The sequence below is a fragment of the Acromyrmex echinatior genome, chromosome 6, assembly GCF_024713525.1.
Source record: "Acromyrmex echinatior isolate Ae372 chromosome 6, ASM2471352v2, whole genome shotgun sequence".
Taxonomy (NCBI): Eukaryota; Metazoa; Arthropoda; class Insecta; order Hymenoptera; family Formicidae; genus Acromyrmex; species Acromyrmex echinatior.
In genome coordinates this window covers 15,054,028-15,067,355 of record NC_141857.1, presented here as the reverse complement: position 1 = coordinate 15,067,355, position 13,328 = coordinate 15,054,028, and the positions used below count along the sequence as shown (strand labels likewise).

Genomic DNA, 13,328 nt, shown 5'->3' with positions numbered 1-13,328 from the left:
ATATATATATATATATATATATATTTATTTGAATATATATATGTACATGTGTATAAAATACATATATAAATTATATATATATATATATATATATATATATATATAAACCCTTATGTGATCGATTAGTATAAATATTTACATTTAATTATTTATGTGCTATTTATGTTGGTAACAATTACCGTATGGGCATGAGTTTGTGTGTGTTGAATGAGGAAGTGGGATATGTGGATTGCTTTTTTATGGATAAAAAGAGTTCGTCAATAGTTCTATTATCTTCAGGAATAACGGGTAAGTAAGAAGAAGAGGGAAATTCGGGATTTTGGAAATCTTCCAGGAGAATAAGAGAGGAAGGAAAATTCAAATTCTAAAGATGATAAACAGGAATTATTATCAATCGACGTATCGTCCGCTAGTGTGAGATCCACGACTGGGACATCGATAGTATGATCTCTTAATTTTTGTCTTAAATAAGCTCCCGGTTGTCGTCGGACTTCGGGGAAGAGAAATATTCCAGCTCTGAAAGCGTCCAACAATTGGGATCTGGGCTTCCCGCAATCTCTCAATCTTAGCTCGCTTTTTGCGTCTCGCTTGATGACTATTACGTCAGAACATCTATTTAAAAATTTCTCTCGTTAGTAAGATCATAGTGATTAAAGGAAAACAGAAGGTGGTGAAAATTTCAAGGGAGGGGAGGGGGAGTGATGGAGAATTACTCGAAGCGTTTTACCGCTTAAGCAATTCAAAGTAGAAAAAGAGGTGAATTACTTAAAGCGTTTTACTGCTTAAACAATTCAGAGTAGAAAAGAAAAGGTAAATTACTTGAAGCGATATATCACTTAAATAAATTAAAGTAAAAAACCGGGAGAATTAGGAGAGATGTTATGGAGGACACGAGGCTATTCAGGATATTGGTAATATCTTTATAATGATACATGTTTGTGTATGATGCTGGTGTTACCTTATATGAAAGGCTCGCTTGCCAAGGCGGCATGTAAAAACAACGACTTTGTTTGTAATGATTTAAACTTTATTGTTGAGTTAACTTAAGATTTATTCGAAGCGGGCGATAGGCGAAAGGCAATGCTCGTAATCCGATAATTGATGCGTCCTGTTAGATGTGTGGACATGTAACTCGCACTTAGTACGACGTTGAATAATTTCTCGTAGCCATTAGAAAGAATTCGTATTGCGAGCAACAACGGCAAATCTCGCCGGAAACTCAAGTAATTCTCGCGCATTAAATGCCCTCGCGGTACGCGTATATCGGTAACGTTACGTGATACAATACAGCGTTGATACGCGATGAAACTTCGCTCTGAATATTCGGGATAAGATGCATTAAGCACGAATATCGTTAGATGATATTGATAGGGAAGCGAACTGAACTTTCGCACGTGGAACGTGTGCGTGATAGTCAACTTTTCGAGTGTCAGATAAGAGGGGTCGCGTGCCATCTGAGATAGATAGCGTAATTAGAACAGGAGCGAGATATACTCATGTTTTGAACGAAATGTCGGCCGCAGGCGTGATTGAACGGGAACGGTTCAGTGTCTATGAGCTGTTTACTTATTACCGAGAATATATTTGAAATAACGATAATTCCAGTACAGTAATGTTAAAAATTCACCTTAAGTACTATGAATACGCCACAATGCAGCAACGGTGCTGCCAAAGTTTCGTTGGCGATAACGCCATATTATAATCATAGTAGTGAGACAAAATAAAATCTGCCGTTTCCGGCCTTCAAAGTAATTTCCGATACTCATCGTTTTTTAAAAATTCAGGTAAGAGAAATACGTTTCCCTTGAAAAACTGTGTATGTATCGTGTCTACTGAAATGTATTTGAAACAAATTGTGTCTATTTTTTGCTGTGTGACATCTATTTTTGTGGATTATATGCAATAATGTGTAAAGTTGTCGATGGGATTATTCAGGACACAAAAAATAGGATTTATTGTGGACACCGAGGCTGTGTTCCAAATTTCACCAATGCTGAAAATGTATAGTATACGTAACATAAATTGTAGATTTTCAGCGTTGGCAGTGAATTTTGGAACGTAGCCCTAAAATGTTGAGATAATCTCAATGTGTTAAAAATTAAAATTAAAGATTAGATGTAATTACGCGAAATATAAATAACAAATGATCTGTAGCTTGAACATGATCAAAATTGTTGTGCTGCGATAACTTCAAATATTAATCTTAATTTTAATCTATCAAAACCCATACAGCTACACTTTATTCGAGGGATGTCCTGAGAATATTCTTGGGACGTAAGAAGTCCTCTGGGATCTATCTTTAGGATATTCCTTGAAGGTCTGTGCTGTACAGGAATTGTTATGAATTTTTGTAATTTTATTATGACAACATAAATTATTAACATTGTTATTTTTGTAGGATCAAAATGGTGCAACATTATGCAAGAAAAAAAGATAGACGAAGAAAATTTAAAGGAGGCCATTGTCTATGTGAAATAAAGACAAATAATGTTAAGACAAGCTGCCATGCACTTCAACGTACCTCGCTCATCATCGCACTGTCATTGCCAGAATGTGGCAGATGAAAATGTTTCTACAGAAAATATTTCTATCACATGACCAGGACATAAGAATGTACTTCAATTAAATTCTGTTTGTGTTTCGCAGTAAAAATCTGAATAAAAAAATTTATGAAAACAAAAAACAATTAAAAACATTAAAACAACTAAAAACATTAAAATTAAATAACATTAAAAAAGGGTTTTAATGGACAAGTGTTAGGGCCTAGTATTCAGGACACGTTGCATTGGTCGACATTTTTATATGTAATTCGAAGTAAGAACTATTCCATGTTTAATCTATAACAACATCGTGAAGGGTAAAGTTCAACCTTTCAAACCATCCAATAATTTTTTTTATGACTACAGGACTCAGAAGACGTAAAAGAAAAAAAAGTGTCCTGAATAAACCCGGTTTCTCCTACTTGAAGCGTTTTAAGTAATTCGAAGTAGAGAAAAGAGGTGAATTACCTGAAACGTTTTACCGTTTAAGTAATTCGAAGCAGAATAGGATGGATTGGAGTGTCACTGTTTTTGAGAATCTCAAGAAAAATGAGGGAATACTGATGGTCAAGAGAAATTTCAAATAATTAACAAGAAAATGTTTCTTACTGTTAGATGTGATGCGAATAACTGTGGAAAACCTCGATGATAGTTTAGTAAAATCACAGGATTCGTGGAACTAGCTGGAGGATCTTCATAACTTGCCGATTCCTGAATCGCATCGACCGAGAACTCCTCATTTACAATTAGTTAATCGAACAGACAGCAGCGTATACTTGATCACTCTTTGATTCTATATATAATGAGCTGTAGTGCCCTTGCGAAGGGGTCTTATATACCGTGAACGCGGTGCATTGTTTTTCGGTATTTGATCTTGATTTGATAATAATTCATTTTAATTTGTTTATGATGATTCATTTTTTTAGGATGTCAAAATATATAATAGGAGTGATTAATGAAATTTGTTTGGACTATTAGAAAAAATTTTCTAAAAATAGAAATTGTTAGAGTCGTTTGTGTATGAACTGGAAAAGTAATTAGTCTTATCTATGAATCACAGGGCCACTAGACATGCACATGCACTCTCGATCAAATATTGACAATTAATATAATTTTTATGATGCAATTATTTATGATAATTTAATTTAATTTAATTTAGTTTATTGCAAAGCTTTATGAAAAAGACTATATTTTAACATAATAGACATAATAGTCATAGAATAATAGACATAAAATATAATACAATATACTATAGTTAATATAAACATAAATACAATAGACAATAGTAGCTTGTAAATGGTTAGCCGTTAGCAAAATTGGTGTTATAAAGCCTATCAGTAACAAAACCGAAATAAAACAACAATGCAATAACAGGTAAACCAATAGCTGAAATTATATACACACTCATACACTCACGCGCATACACCTGCAACCATATCAATTTCATCAGTCTCTTTAAATACTGTGAGTGACGCGATAAAATGCGAGGCAGCGGAACAAAAGGAGGACAGAGAAGGAGAGATTTTAATTGAATCAGGAAGGGAATTAAAATATTTGACAGAGATATAGGAGAAAGCGGTACGGAATAGTGGAACGATATATGAGGAAGGATAATCTTAGTATCTGATGACAAGAAGGTTAAAAGGGGAATGATGTTTAGAGTTCAATTGAAGGAGATGTCGCAGATATAGAGGAGTATTGGAGCAAAGGAGAGAAAATACAAGACAGCACATGTGGAGAATAAAACGTTACCAAATTTGCCTAGATTTCTGGTAATAGGGAGATATATGGTCGTATTTTATGAATGCAATAAAAGAAGCGGAGACAAGAATTTTGGATACGCTGTACACGATTTAGCAGATGTTGGTTAAGAGCTGGAACATAGACGACATCAGCATAATCAAATAAAAAAATAACAAATTGAGAAGTTTTTGAGAGTAGAAAAAGATGTGACGAAGGAGGTAAGGAAGACGTAAACGAGCATAAGCAGCCCGATACTTGACGACCACATGTGACTCGAAAGACCATAAAGAGTCAACATAGACACCAAGTATCTTAATAGAAGAAGAGCGAGGAATTTGAATAGAATTAAGAGAAATGTCGAAGGACTGAATACGGAATAACAATGTTGAAGAACCGACAATCATGATTTAAACATTTAAGTTGATGACAAGCAAGCATTATTTAAAAGGATTTAGATGCAGGGCATTATTAGTGGACCATTCGGCAATAGATTTTAAATCTGTATTCAAAGCAAAATAGGTTGCTAAAGCATCGAATGGGTAAAAGGATTTAAGAAGAATTACGTCATCTGCATACATGAAGAGCTCGAAGGACAGAGAAACATTAGACAAATCAGAGACAAAAATATTAAAGAGTAAGGATCCGAGAATGGAATCCTGGGGAATCAGAGAGAACGGCATAAGTAGAGGAGAAAAGAGGAAAAGAATTATATTGGGTTATCTAAAAAGTATCCGCGGTTTTTTGTCACTAGATGTGTGTTGATGGTCATATATCTAGTGACAAAGTACCGCGGATACTTTTTAGATGACCCAATATATGAGAATTTGTTGCATACGGTGATAATTAGTTAATTCATCTGAAAATCAATATTCAATCAACCGTGTTGTTAACTCTCCTAGAAATATCGCAAATTATTCGTAATTAAAGAGAGAAAAAGGAAATAGTTTTTCTCTACGAAAGAAAAGAGTCATGGAGTCGTCAGGACGTAATAATAACTTACAACTATGCTTACGTGTAATTATGAAATAGATTTTAAAAATAACATGCTTAAAATATGTTCGAAACATAGGTAAAGCATGTTTTAAGCATATTTTTCACCAACTATGTACTACACATACACAAACGCGCGCGCACGCCTCTATATATGTATTGTATATATATTAGGTGTTGGAATTAATTCGTAGCGTTTTTTAATGAAAGAATGTTATTTATTTCACATGAGCATTAAAAAATACATTAATGAAAGTACTTCCCATCACTTGTAAAACGCTACGAATTAATTCCAACACCTAATACAAGTATTATATCTTTCGTATCATTTTCTTTCACTTACTCTTATTTAGATTCACATATTTTACACGTATCTTAATTCTCTTTACACACACAATTATATACTTTAATCTAGTAGAATTAGACTTAAAAAGACCTGTTTCACGCAAAAATTGTAATAAGTTAACATTTCTCTTGATGAAAATTTTCGAAAGGCCATCAGGACAGAAATGTATATGTTTGAGACTCGCAACTCGCATGGGAAATATGAAAAAAATTCGAATAATTGTAAAAAGCAGGTTTTTTGCTTATAAAACGAAAGATGTCAATTGAATGAAAAAAAAGTTCCAAATGAAAAATGTAGGTACTCTAAATACCTACAAAATGAGACATGGAATATTAAAATCGGTCTGTTGGTTAAAAAATAAAATAAAATAAAATAAAAACTATCTCAAAAAAGGCTTTTTTTCACTCACTCTCATCGAGATTTAAACACAAAGCTTTAAAATTCTCTAAAATGTAGCTCTCGTGACGAAAAAATCTAGTCTTGAACGAGCCTAAAATGTACATTAGTTTTTGCAAAAAAATATTTGTTCAGTAAAAACCTGTCTGCAGAAAACTCAATTTCTTCTTCTTTGAACAGTCGCATAACAATTTATATGGGTGATTTTTCTTCTTCAAGAGTTACACTATCACGTACACTTAGTAACAAAACAATTTTTTGCAATTGTATTATTTTAAAATGATTTTGAAAAGTGGGTATCTTTTTTTCGTATAAAAAAATGGAATAATTCCGTTAATATGCATCATATCAAATAGCCGTATTCGATCGTAAGCATTCGATAGCTATATTTTTCTATGAATTTATATAATCTTTATTTAATCTGTGAAATAAAATGTACAAACTTATAACAATATGAACGCAAAGAAGGATACAGGTTTCCAAAACAGGAATATGTTAATTAATTCACATTCTATTGATATAGATAATATTTACCGGCTTATCGAATGAAAGATAACATAGATATAACCTTATTATGACACTAATATATATTAGGTGTTGGAATTAATTCGTAGCGTTTTTAATGAAAGAATGTTATTTATTTCACATGAGCATTAAAAAATACATTAATGAAAGTACTTCCCATCACTTGTAAAACGCTACGAATTAATTCCAACACCTAATATAACATGTAATTAGCGAATAGCATCCTCGTTGAGGAACTTGGAGGGAAGATTACTATTCATATGTGTACAAAAAGTGATTAGTATCCTCGATGATTTACTTGAAAGGAGGATACTATTGCTATATGCTATCCGAGGTGCTACGAAGGCCTTAAGAATGTTGCGTCGAACATGTGCTCGTGAGGCACGGATCTCGGATACGCAAGAGGTTATCTTACTGTGGCCACGTAATGATTGTATCATTCGACGCTGTATCATCTCTCATAAAAGGAAACAAAGTTTTTCGGATGGAGGCGTTATGCATTAGCTACAGCACAATACATAAAAGTAAGCTAACAAAGCATAACAAGGAACACGAACGAGAATTAACACATGTAGACAGAAAGAAAGAAAAGCAAGCATAGAAGTTCTCGCTTTATTCCGCTCAAATACCGCGCACTGTTACCAACTCCCTTCGAGCGGGGAAAGATTTTGAGCGGTAACTTTGAACGGAATTTAAAAAAAAATGTCTGGCATCAATTTATCAAGGAAGAATTGAATTTGCTGTGAATTTAAAAAAAAAGTTACCTTCCAATTATTAGGAGCCAAGATAACAATTTTTTTAATCACTATGACTCTAATTGTTAAGATTAAGAGTTCCGTCTGATAACAATTTGTAATAGAAGAATTTAATTTGCTGTTAAATAATTCTCGAATTTTTTACTGCGGAAAAAATTTGTTAAAAACTATTAGAAAGTTGAGAAACGCGAGCAAAGCAGCATGCCGAGCGGAGTGGGGGAAGTCGGTGCGAGCCTCGCGATCTTCAACTTTCTAATAGTTTTAAACAATCTTTTCCCATAGTAAAAAATTCGAGAATTATTTAACAGCAAATTCAATTCTTATTTGACAAATTGTTACCAGATGGAACTCTTAATCTTAACAATTAGAGCCACAGTGATTTTTTGAAAAAAATTGTTATCTCCTGATAATCGGAGAGTAACTTTTTTTTAAATTCGTAGAAAAATGTCAGTTCTCGAATGCTTCATATGGCTATTGATATGATGAATTAACGGAATTATTCTATTTTTTTATACGAAAAAAAATACCCACTATTCAAATTTGTTTTAAAATAGTTTAATTGTAAAAAATAGTTTTGTTACTAAGTGTACGTGATAGTGCAACTTTTGAAGAAAAAAATCATCCCTGTAAATTGCTATGCGATTGCTAAAAGATGAAGAAATTAAGTTTTCCGCAGACAGATTTTTACTGAACAAATGTCTTTTTGTAAAAATTAATGAACATTTCAGGCTCGTTTAGAGCTAGATCGTTATCACAAAAGCTACATTTTACGAAAATTTCAAAGCTTTGCGTTTCAATTTCGATGAACAGAGAACGAGTGAAAGAAGGTCTTTTGAGATGATTTTTATTTTTTTTTCTATTTAATGAATAGACTGATCTTAATATTCCACGTCTCATTTTGTAGATATTTCGAATACCTACATTTTTTATAAGGAACCTTTTTCCATGCAATCGACATCTTTTGTTTTATAAGCGAAAAAACCTGCTATTCGAATTTTTTTCGCATATTTTCCACACGAGTTGCGAGTCCCAAATATATACATTTCTTTTCTGATGGCCTTCTGAAGATTTTCATCAAGAGAAATGTTAACTTACAATTTTTGCGCGAAAAAACTCTAATTTTACTGAATTACTTGTCATAACCAAGTAACACAATGTCTAAAAATTGAAGAATTATTTATAAAAAAGTTCTACGAATAAGGCTTAAAAGGAAATTATTCTTGGAACACTTTCTAGCCCGCGTTCACGTATTCGCGTTTTATAATCGTGATTAAAAAACCGTATATACAATATAAGAAGTAAAATAACATAGAAGAAAGTCACCGACATACCATTTTGCTTTTAGACAATATTTCTTAAACAAAAGGTAAAAATAAAATTTCAAAAACATAAAATAAATTGAAAAATGTCTTTTAGATAATATAAGCAGTTTTTATAATATTGTTTATAATTTTATAAAATCAATTTTTTCATAAGATAAGCAAAAATGAGCGTCTGACAAAATGGATTGCAAAACTGACACAGTAGGCAATAATGCTATATTATAATGCTATGTTATAATATTCCTATTTTTTTTTCGTATACAGAAATTATCTGTGTAAAGTATCTACAAATGAACGCATGTAAGATTTTTTCCATAATCTTTTCACTTTGTTATAAAACATTTTTATTAAATTATATGCATATTTATTTTATGCTGTTCTGAAAGATGCAAATATGTAACACAATAGTTTTTCAAGAGCTTTTTCATATATGCACGATTGCCTTCAATTCCAATAGAGCTATTTGACAGAGCAATAAAGCAACATTATAAAGATTAAGTTAGCTCATGGTCTATTTTACAGGTGTGGCGGTTTACTCTGTACCCCAATTTTTAATTTAAAATCTTATTATGAAAAAATTATATAAAATATTGTAATAAAAAAAATAATATAAGAGAAAAAATAATATAAATAAAACTGATTTAGGAAACTACAAGCATTTAAAACAACGTGATATTATCAATAATACAGTCATTATTTAAGCTATGCAATTTGCAAAAGAAAATAGTAAAAATTTTATTTTTGCATTCGTAGAATTCGTTTGTAGTTAATTTGGTATAGAAACAAATCACAAATATACAAATTACGAGTTTGTACTTCTTTAATTAGCTAAACAGATCATGATTTTATTAGTATTAATAAAGTGCAATAGTTAGTTTCTGAGAAATAAGGGTCGCTTTAGGAAACCTATGTCAGTATCGATAACTTTCCTCTACTATGTGAGAACAATACCCACTTATGGAGTAAATGATATCTAATAATATTTCATTTCTTATCGGATTCTTTTTTATCATAATAGATAAATATACAGTCGCGATTTATTGGCCGACTTTGTTGAACCAATATACAGGGTTGGCCATATTCGACGGAAAGATGTTTTTTTTTCAATCATGGGAAAGAGATGTTAGATCGAGTAACGACGTTTCCCATGATTGAAAAAAAAAACATCTTTCCGTCGAATATGGCCAACCCTGTAGATAGTAAGTATGCTAAGTTATTTCCATATCAAGTCTGTATCATGCGCAAGATTAAACTTTTTATGGACCATGTCAGATTTTTTAAAAGAGGTTATGGCGTAACAAAGCGGTGACGAAGCGGTAACGAAGCGGTGGCACTAGTCAGTATCATGACAATCGTGATATTGACAAAGAAATTTTTATCAAGGATTACAGGTACGATTATTCAGGTTAAAAAATCTGTTAGTCGTGCCGCAGCCGAGGACAATCACTTCTCAACGGGAAGAATGGCAACAAGGATGCAATAGACTGGAGAAGGAAAACACTAGAACATAAACACAAACACGGCCATACTTATGCTCAAAAATAAAACAACACTTATAGCGTTTTCTCTTGGGATACACTGAGTGCAGCCCTCGCATTGCACCAGTTGCATGTAAGCACTACACTCAGCTACACTATACCAGAATGGTATACTACATCATTATTGCGCTAAAATATATTTCCGCTTGATTTCCATTTTCAAATTTTAAATGTCATACTGGCTCTACACTATCCCTTTGAGACGGTGTAGTAAAATCCCACTTCACGCATAAAATTTGCACTACACCGTAGTCATGGAAACACGGTACACCGAATGAGTTCGCTTACCACCAGCCATGGAAACACGGTATACTGTCTGAGTGTTGCACTAGTGGGAGATAGTGCAGCCAACAGAAAACGCTATTAGATCATAGCAAGACGAGATACGTTCGCCACTTCTGCCACGGTCGAACGATTTCTCGAGACTGAGGACAATCATTTTGTCATTATCATTTGCTAAATTAATAAATACCAGCGTATTATTTCGTTTCTATGTAATTTCCTCAAATATTAATAATATTAAACTGTCAGAGACATGAAATTAAGAATGGTTATAGTAGAAGGTATGTATATATGTATATATATATGAGTAACATTGACGCGATCACAAACATACGATTAGTTCAGCATAAATGTATTAGACTACCGTTCTAGGAATCATAAGTCGTTTAAATTTTGGCAACGGTGTGATGCGTTTTTCAATAATTAATTGTAATTAATAAGACAGAACATAGATATGCGAAACAGTAAATAATAAATTACCTGAAAAAATAAAAGTAATAATAACAAAAAATTATTTCTTGATACATCAGTAATTTTTTTATTATATAAAAAAATTATTTTTAATTAAGAAAATTTTTTTTGTTACATATAAAAAATATATTTCTTTCATTTAAAAAGAGTTGCAAAACTATAAAAACTATTTTTTAAATTTTAATAGAAAGGAATAACAAAAATTTTAAATAAAAAAAATTGAATTGATGTCGATCCTATTATTATTTCTTAATTCTTAAGGCTCCTAACTAGTCGCGGCGGCCATATTGGAATCGTGATGTCAAAAGCGAGGAATGACACGGTTTTCATCGATTTTTACAAGTGTTTTAAAGTAATCTCGTCATTTCGTTTCATCCAAATTATCTTTATTTAAAAATGACATGCAACATAAATTTTGTAGTCAAAACGTCACTTTTCTACGCTTATAGTTCGGCCATTTATCGATGCGGGGCTGTAACACACAAACAATACCAATATTTGTGAATGTGCAAGGATTCACCGTCGAAAAAAGATTTATCGATTTATTAAACGATATAACTTGACGAAGTTCCAGATCCTGATGGGAGTCTAGCCGAGAAAGTAACTAAAAACTGGTAGGTAAAGCGAGCTGGGTTAAAGGAATGACAAATGCTCAAACGAATGACAATTGATTTAGATATACTATTGTCTTTATTTCTAAAAGATTGATTGAAAAGTCTTGTCGCTTGCGTAAGACATCTTATGACTATTTCATCCTCGCATCATTAAAAGGAATACGAGCACCTTAGCTTAGGTAATGCTAATGCCGCGGCGGTTCTATACTTTCAACTCTTATAACTTAAAAAGTACTGATTAAAAAAAGGCTTTATTATAGTGTAAAGGGAGTTTTGGAAAACTCCCGACCTCAGTTATTAGATTCTAAAATCAAAAATAAGGTGTTTCGTTTAAAAAAATTGATTTGATCTTGACTTGATTTTAATGGCGCCATTCAAGATCAAATTGATAAGGTCAGTAAATAGATCATTTTCAACCCTACAAACTTTTGTATATAAAACATTTTTCTCCAAAATAATTACTTTTCAAAATATTTAAGGAGTCCGGGACTTTTCCCAGTATATGTACATATACTGAAGCTCAATTGCACCAACGTTATTTCGATTTAAAGCAAGATTTAAATATGTATCTATCTTTATCTTTCTTTCTAAATAAATAAAAACAAATATGCATTTGTATTGCTTAAAACCAAAATAATGTTAATGCAATCAGGCCTAACAACTATTAGTCAGGAGTTTTTATTTATAAGAAAAAGTTTGCTATGTGAATAAACCCATTCCATTAATATATATAGGTTTTAATAAAAGCTTCGAAAAGAAAGTTAGATATAGAAGAATCTGATACATTAGATTCAAAATTCAATTTAAAAGGTGAAAAAAGATGTATTAACATCAATTTAACAGAAGGCAATAAACATAATCATGAAAGTAAGTTTTTTAAAATATAAGTTAGCATTTCTGATAGTATAAAATAATAACATTCTTGAGACTTCCACGGGTGCTTTCTATATAAAGATTATGCATAATCTTTATATAGTATAAAGTAATATTTTCATTTATCTTTTTTTATTTATTAGACATTTCCGATAATACTACTGAACAACGATTTATTAATCGTTTGTGCAATGAACCCACAAAGAATATCGAATTCAATTGATGATGTGAAGAGTCCAGAAGAAAATATATTGCTGTTCAATTGTCATCACGTACAAATTATGATACACTACGGAATGCGCAAATAAGAAAAGAAGCAAATATGAAAATAGAAAAATACAAACGAAAAATAAAAATTCTGCAACAAAAAGAAAGAAGATATAAACAAAAGATCATAAATTTAAACGAGCCATTAAAATTATTGAAGATAAATAAATATTATTTACAAGAAAATGAATTGAACATAATCGAGAATATAGGTAAATGTAATCTGAAGATCTTTTCAAAAGATTGTTGAAAAAATCTTTAAAAAAATCTATTCCAAAGGCGTATACTCCAGAACTACGATCGTTTGCACTTACTTTACACTATTATTCTCCCAAAGCTTATACTTATGTTCGTAACAAATTACATAATTATCTATCGTATCCTGTTATAATTTCTAAGTGATATCAATCCGTGCGTGCTGAACCTGGTTTTAATAAAGAAGCATTAAATTGTATCAAGGAAAAAGTTATAATCTAATTACTCATTACCCAGACCATTAATTATTGATGAAATGTCTATTCGTCAACATCTTGAATATGACGAATATGACGGAAAAAAATGTAGTGGCTACATAGATATATGGGTAGTTTTAATGAAATGGATAAAGATAACAGTTTATCTGTCGCTAATGATGCTCTAGTTTTTAATTAATTGTGTTAATGGTGG

The 13,328-nt window shown here is 31.7% G+C and overlaps 1 long non-coding RNA gene across 4 annotated transcripts; it reads left to right on the top strand.

The window, feature by feature from the left end:
- The first annotated feature begins 606 nt into the window (after positions 1 to 606).
- On the top strand, positions 607 to 13,127 carry LOC105151378 (uncharacterized). Of its 4 annotated transcripts, none has more exons than XR_015545327.1 (5): positions 607 to 1,784; positions 2,399 to 10,718; positions 11,358 to 11,522; positions 11,612 to 12,389; positions 12,539 to 13,127. It is a non-coding gene; the product is annotated as an uncharacterized LOC105151378 (long non-coding RNA). The 4 variants fall into 4 exon arrangements; XR_015545325.1 differs by lacking the exon at positions 607 to 1,784 and having other exon boundaries at positions 9,832 to 10,718; positions 11,612 to 11,701; positions 11,783 to 12,389; XR_015545326.1 differs by lacking the exon at positions 607 to 1,784 and having other exon boundaries at positions 9,832 to 10,718; positions 11,585 to 11,701; positions 11,783 to 12,389.
- Positions 13,128 to 13,328: the final 201 nt, after the last annotated feature.